Genomic DNA, 7,615 nt, shown 5'->3' with positions numbered 1-7,615 from the left:
TGACACCATTAAACGAACTGACAAGTAAGAAAATGCCAAAAAAGGTTCAGTGGACAGCGAGCTGTCAAAAAGCATTCGATGACCTAAAGCAGGCCATGTGCACGGCGCCTATCCTCAAGAGTCCGGACTACTCCAAACCATTCATTGTCCAAACAGATGCTTCTGAGTTGGGTGTGGGAGCTGTTCTTTCTCAACTGAATTTTGATGGTCAAGACCAGCCCATTGCTTTTATAAGCAGAAGGCTGACCCCTAGAGAGAAGAATTGGTCAGCTATTGAGAGGGAGGCCTTTGCTGTGGTTTGGGCCCTGAAGAAGCTGAGGCCATACTTGTTTGGTACTCACTTCAAGATTCAGACCGACCATAAGCCCCTCTTGTGGCTAAATCAGATGAAGGGTGAAAACCCCAAACTGCTTAGGTGGTCCATTTCCCTACAGGGGATGGACTTTACAGTGGAACATAGACCTGGTACTGATCATGGCAATGCCGATGGGCTCTCCAGATATTTCCACTTAGAACAAGAAGACTCACCTGGTCAAGGTTAGCTTATTGTTCCGACGTTTGGGGGGGGGTCATGTAGGAGAGTAGGGTCTGCAATCCCATGATCACCCAGATTTTTTGCTTTTGTTTCACTGGTTTACGACTTTCTCTGGCTGTGGGCCTGCTAATCAGACCCACAGCCTGGCTGTTCTCTTTCTAAATTACGATATGTACCCTAGGTGCATTTACCAATTGGTACTGGGCCACCTTATCAGACCCCGTAACGCAGGGCATAGGTGTACCCAGGGCCGCCAGGGGCTGAAGCATGTATTATGCCACCCCTGGCTGGCCTCCTAAATTTGACACAACTGGCTGCACGACAGCTGGGGCGAAGCCGTGTAACCACCCTTCGCTTTAGGTATAGTAGCTCTATATCTAACCATACAATGGACACCCGAGTTCCTATCAGTCACTCCTATGGCAGGCCTTAACAATCCTGAAGGCAGAGTGCGTGGGCTCGTGTGAGCTAGGCTCAGGCCCGAGCCGAGCCCGGTTGCAGTTTGCGGAATCAAGACCCAATGGCTGTTCCATGATAACGCGTACCATAACGGTAACTCCGGTGTCGCGTTATCCAGGCATGTCGAGTAAGGTGTCATACGAATCGGGGTGCTGCCCTCTCACCAATTCTGGCGATGAGGTTAGCATCCCACCCCTCTAGAGGGACACGACATGCACGTAACCGTGAGCCCCGGTTAAAGTTAACTGAAGCCTCAGCTCCACAAAATGGATGCTGCCACCACAGACACGAGTCTGACCTCCTGCTGCTGGGAGTCCTTCCAGCGAGGAGCGCTTGGACAAAGGGTTTCCCGTCGAGGGCGGTGTTCGCACCGTCCCAGACAGGGTTTGTGTATTCTGGGTAGGTAGGGCTTTTGCGTGAAGGTGACTGCGGAGTGGCACCCCGGTGCTCACTACGCATCTGCCGGTTAGAACCAGTTCCAGGGGCGACAGCCCTGGCCTGGGGAAAGTCCGGCAGGGGAGAGGGGTGTAACTGCCCCCTTCCTGGTCCCACCCTTAGGGCAGGACCTAGTCATGTACCCACCCCTTTCTTTAGAATAAAGACCGGAGCGGGGACCCTTCCAAATTAGATCATCTTTGATTCAAGAACTACTTTCTACGAAAGGACATTCAAGACTCTTCTCAAGATTTCTCCCTTGTGACTAAGGAGTAGTCACCCTGCATCAGCGGGCACCAACTAAGAACTCTGCGGTTTGCTGTAAGTCCTTCCTCAAGGAATCCGACGGCCCAGCTCGACGAGAACCGGCTTCCCTGGCACCTCTGACCTCTACCCACAACATCAGCTCAGCTGTGATCTGTGGGTGCGACGAGACCTCGAGGGACCGGCCATCATCAGAACCTGCACGCTCTTAAAAACCAGCACGACCATCGAGGTAACTCTCTGGTGAGTGCTCTGGGGTCCGAGAAGCCCCGACTCTGAGCCGCTCCAGCACCGAAGTGCAGTCTCCCAGCATCTCCACGATCTGCGTGGGGCCCTTCTGCTCGCTGCTCAGCACGTTGTCTGGTCACTAGCCGCTGGCTCGTGTCCTTCTGTGACGACATCCGAGAATCATCACTGCTGGTCTGGTTGCTCCAGACTGGCCCTTGCTTCCATCTTTGCGAGAAGCACCCCGGACCCTCCTGGTCCACTCAAGACGCCCTCTTAGGCCCACCACGTGGCCCTGAGAACTGCCAAGGCTTGTTGCCCCCTCCTGGGCCCAGCGACGCCGACAGCATCATCCTTCGTGGGACAGCTCGCACCTCCGCCGTGGTCGCCGACAACGCCTCCTGGTCCGTGAGACTGCAGAGCCTAGCGTCGCCCACTCACCTGGTCGAGGTGACGGCCAACCGGTGCCTTCCTGGTACCCTCTGACTACTGGCTAGTAGTACGAACTTGGTCCCCTCTGCTTTCAGGTTTCTTCAATCTCCGATCCAGGCTTGGATCTCTACGAACTATTCAGCACTGGTCGCCGGCCAGCAACTCCTTTCTTCCGGCTCCTGGCTCGTCAGCGAAGACCCCGACGCCTGTAAGACTTGTGCAGCCGCAGCCCTCGTGGCTAGGTAACTCGGCATTTCGGTGCCTGCATAGCCTCCTTACTCTAGGGTCCCGAGTCCCTCGCTTCCGACTTGCCTTATCGGGTCCGCCCGAGACCTTAATCTTTCCGTGTCCTCGGACACTTGTTTCTAATTGTGCACTTGAAGTATTTGCTAAAGAGATTTGGTTTGTGCTTAGTACCCTGTCCTCATAAAGAGTACCGGGCTGTTGTGATTCTTAATAAATATACTGTTTATTTTCATAACACTTGTGTGGTGTCCTTTCACTGGGTGTTCAAGGGGTACATGTGTGGTAAACAGCTGGCTTAACACGCCCTCTCGAGTCTTTAGCCTTAGACTGCTCGTATCCACGCTACTAGGATAGCTGGTCTATAGGTTGACTTACAACCAAACACCATAAGGGTCGTTGGAACGATACATAGCGGTCGCTAGAATAGCGAACGTTGCATATCGGGCCAACTTCTCACAGTCGGCCCAGCTTGCTTGAATCCTGATGGTACAGTGAGAAAGGGACTCATGTCTGAGTATACCCTGCCACACCTATAGTGGCCAAAAACGATTCAGAAAAGGGGGTGGTGATGAACAGAGTGTCTGAATTAAGCAGACCACTCTTACCCAGTCAACCGGACAGGGCTTGATCCATCACCGTTATTTATCTCACTGCCCCATCCCAGTTCAGAACCTGGCTATATGCAAATCAGTCTGTCCCTGGCCCAGTGCATCATGGGAACAGGGCAGACTAAACTACCAAGCCAATTCTTCACCAGAAAGGATACAAGCTACCAGGGACCGGTTTCTGGCATTTCAGCCGTCGGCGGCCCGGCTTGTTTGAATCCTGATGGTGCAGTGAGAAAGAGACTCATGTCTGAGTTTACCCTGCCACACCTATAGTGGCCAAAAACGATTCAGAAAAGGGGGTGGTGATGAACAGAGTGTCTGAATTAGGCAGACCACTCTTACCCAGTCCAAAGATCAGGGCTTGATCTATCACCGTTATTTATCTCACTGCACCATCCCAGTTCAGAACCTGGCTATATGCAAATCAGTCTGTCCCTGGCCCAGTGCATCATGGGAACAGGGCAGACTAAACTACCAAGCCAATTCTTCACCAGAAAAGAGACAAGCTACCGGGGACCGGTTTCTGACATTTCAGCCATCGTCGGCCCGGCTTGCTTGAATCCTGATGGTGCAGTGAGAAAGGGACTCATGTCTGAGTATACCCTGCCACACCTATAGTGGCCAAAAACGATTCAGAAACGGGGGTGGTGATGAACAGAGTGTCTGAATTAAGCAGACCACTCTTACCCAGTCCAAAGATCAGGGCTTGATCCATCACCGTTATTTATCTCACTGCACCATCCCAGTTCAGAACCTGGCTATATGCAAATCAGTCTGTACCTGGCCCAGTGCATCATGGGAACATGGCAGACTAAACTACCAAGCCAATTCTTCACCAGAAAGGAGACAAGCTACCGGGGACCGGTTTCTGGCATTTCAGCCGTCGTTGGCCTAGCTTGCTTGAATCCTGATGGTGCAGTGAGAAAGGGACTCATGTCTGAGTATACCCTGCCACACCTATAGTGGCCAAAAACGATTCAGAAAAGGGGGTGGTGATGAACAGAGTGTCTGAATTAAGCAGACCACTCTTACCCAGTCAACAGATCAGGGCTTGATCCATCACCGTTATTTATCTCACTGCACCATCCCAGTTCAGAACCTGGCTATATGCAAATCAGTCTGTCCCTGGCCCAGTGCATCATGGGAACAGGGCAGACTAAACTACCAAGCCAATTCTTCACCAGAAAGGATACAAGCTACCAGGGACCGGTTTCTGGCATTTCAGCCGTCGGCGGCCCGGCTTGTTTGAATCCTGATGGTGCAGTGAGAAAGAGACTCATGTCTGAGTTTACCCTGCCACACCTATATTGGCCAAAAACGATTCAGAAAAGGGGGTGGTGATGAACAGAGTGTCTGAATTAGGCAGACCACTCTTAAACAGTCCAAGGATCAGGGCTTGATCCATCACCGTTATTTATCTCACTGCACCATCCCAGTTCAGAACCTGGCTATATGCAAATCAGTCTGTCCCTGGCCCAGTGCATCATGGGAACAGGGCAGACTAAACTACCAAGCCAATTCTTCACCAGAAAGGAGACAAGCTACCGGGGACCGGTTTCTGGCACTTCAGCCGTCGTCGGCCCGGCTTGCTTGAATCCTGATGGTGCAGTGAGAAAGGGACTCATGTCTAAGTATATCCTGCAACACCTATAGTGGCCAAAACGATTCAGAAAAGGGGGTGGTGATGAACAGAGTGTCTGAATTAAGCAGACCACTCTTACCCAGTCCAAAGTTCAGGGCTTGATCCATCACTGTTATTTATCTCACTGCACCATCCCAGTTCAGAACCTGGCTATATGCCAATCAGTCTGTCCCTGGCCCAGTGCATCATGGGAACAGGGCAGACTAAACTACCAAGCCAATTCTTCACCATAAAGGAGACAAGCTACCGGGGACCGGTTTCTGGCATTTCAGCCGTCGTCAGCCCTGCTTGCTTGAATCCTGATGGTGCAGTGAGAAAGGACTCATGTCTGAGTATACCCTGCCACACCTATAGTGGCCAAAAACGATTCAGAAAAGGGGGTGCTGATGAACAGAGTGTCTGAATTAAGCAGACCACTCTTACCCAGTCCAAAGATCAGGGCTTGATCCATCACCGTTATTTATCTCACTGCACCATCCCAGTTCAGAACCTGGCTATATGCAAATCAGTCTGTCCCTGGCCCAGTGCATCATGGGAACAGGGCAGACTAAACTACCAAGCCAATCCTTCACCAGAAAGGAGACAAGCTACCGGGGACCGGTTTCTGGCATTTCAGCCGTCGTCGGCCCGGCTTGCTTGAATCCTGATGGTGCAGTGAGAAAGGGACTCATGTCTGAGTATACCCTGCCACACCTATAGTGGCCAAAAACGATTCCGAAAAGGGGGTGCTAATGAACAGAGTGTCTGAATTAAGCAGACCACTCTTACCCAATCCAAAGATCAGGGCTTGATCCATCACCGTTATTTATCTCACTGCACCATCCCAGTTCAGAACCTGGCTATATGCAAATCAGTCTGTCCCTGGCCCAGTGCATCATGGGAACAGGGCAGACTAAACTACCAAGCCAATTCTTCACCAGAAAGGAGACAAGCTACCGGGGACCGGTTTCTGGCATTTCAGCCGTCGTCGACCTGGCTTGCTTGAATCCTGATGGTGCAGTGAGAAAGGGACTCATGTCTGAGTATACCCTGCCACACCTATAGTGGCCAAAAACGATTCAGAAAAGGGGGTGGTGATGAACAGAGTGTCTGAATTAAGCAGACCACTCTTACCCAGTCCAAAGATCAGGGCTTGATCCATCACCGTTATTTATCTCAGTGCACCATCCCAGTTCAGAACCTGGCTATATGCAAATCAGTCTGTCCCTGGCCCAGTGCATCATGGGAACAGGGCAGACTAAACTACCAAACCAATTCTTCACCAGAAAGGAGACAAGCTACCGGGGACCGGTTTCTGACATTTCAGCCGTCGTCGGCCCGGCTTGCTTGACTCCTGATGGTGCAGTGAGAAAGGGACTCATGTCTGAGTATACCCTGCCACACCTATAGTGGCCAAAAACGATTCAGAAAAGGGCGTGGTGATGAACAGAGTGTCTGAAGTAAGCAGACCACTCTTACCCAGTCCAAAGATCAGGGCTTGATCCATCACCGTTATTTATCTCACTGCACCATCCCAGTTCAGAACCTGGCTATATGCAAATCAGTCTGTCCCTGGCCCAGTGCATCATGGGAACAGGGCAGACTAGACTACCAAGCCAATTCTTCACCAGAAAGGAGACAAGCTACCAGGGACCGGTTTCTGGCATTTCAGCCGTCGTCGGCCCGGCTTGCTTGAATCCTGATGGTGCAGTGAGAAAGGGACTCATGTCTGAGTATACCCTGCCACACCTATATTGGCCAAAAACGATTCAGAAAAGGGGGTGGTGATGAACAGAGTGTCTGAATTAGGCAGACCACTCTTACCCAGTCCAAAGACCAGGGCTTGATCCATCACCGTTATTTATCTCACTGCACCATCCCAGTTCAGAACCTGGCTATATGCAAATCAGTCTGTCCCTGGCCCAGTGCATCATGGGAACAGGGCAGACTAAAGTACCAAGCCAATTCTTCACCAGAAAGGAGACAAGCTACCGGGGACCGGTTTCTGGTATTTCAGCCGTCGTCGGCCCGGCTTGCTTGAATCCTGATGGTGCAGTGAGAAAGGACTCATGTCTGAGTATACCCTGCCACACCTATAGTGGCCAAAAACGATTCAGAAAAGGGGGTGGTAATGAACAGAGTGTCTGAATTAAGCAGACCACTCTTACCCAGTCCAAAGATCAGGGCTTGATCCATCACCGTTATTTATCTCACTGCACCATCCCAGTTCAGAACCTGGCTATATGCAAATCAGTCTGTCCCTGGCCCAGTGCATCTTGAGAACAGGGCTGACTAAACTACCAAGCCAATTCTTCACCAGAAAGGAGACAAGCTACCGGGGACCGGTTTCTGGCATTTCAGCCGTCGTCGGCCCGGCTTGCTTGAATCCTGATGGTGCAGTGAGAAAGGGACTCATGTCTGAGTATACCCTGCCACACCTATAGTGGCCAAAAACGATTCAGAAAAGGGGGTGGTGATGAACAGAGTGTCTGAATTAAGCAGACCACTCTTACCCAGTCCAAAGATCAGGGCTTGATCCATCAGCGTTATTTATCTCACTGCACCATCCCAGTTCAGAACCTGGCTATATGCAAATCAGTCTGTCCCTGGCCCAGTGCATCATGGGAACAGGGCAGACTAAACTACCAAGCCAATTCTTCACCAGAAAGGAGACAAGCTACCGGGGACTGGTTTCTGGCATTTCAGCCGTCGTCGGCCAGGCTTGCTTGAATCCTGATGGTGCAGTGAGAAAGGGACTCATGTCTGAGTATACCCTGCCACACCTATAGT

This window comes from Lissotriton vulgaris, unplaced genomic scaffold, assembly GCF_964263255.1.
Source record: "Lissotriton vulgaris unplaced genomic scaffold, aLisVul1.2 SCAFFOLD_611, whole genome shotgun sequence".
Classification (NCBI taxonomy): domain Eukaryota; kingdom Metazoa; phylum Chordata; class Amphibia; order Caudata; family Salamandridae; genus Lissotriton; species Lissotriton vulgaris.
This window is presented reverse-complemented; position numbering follows the sequence as displayed.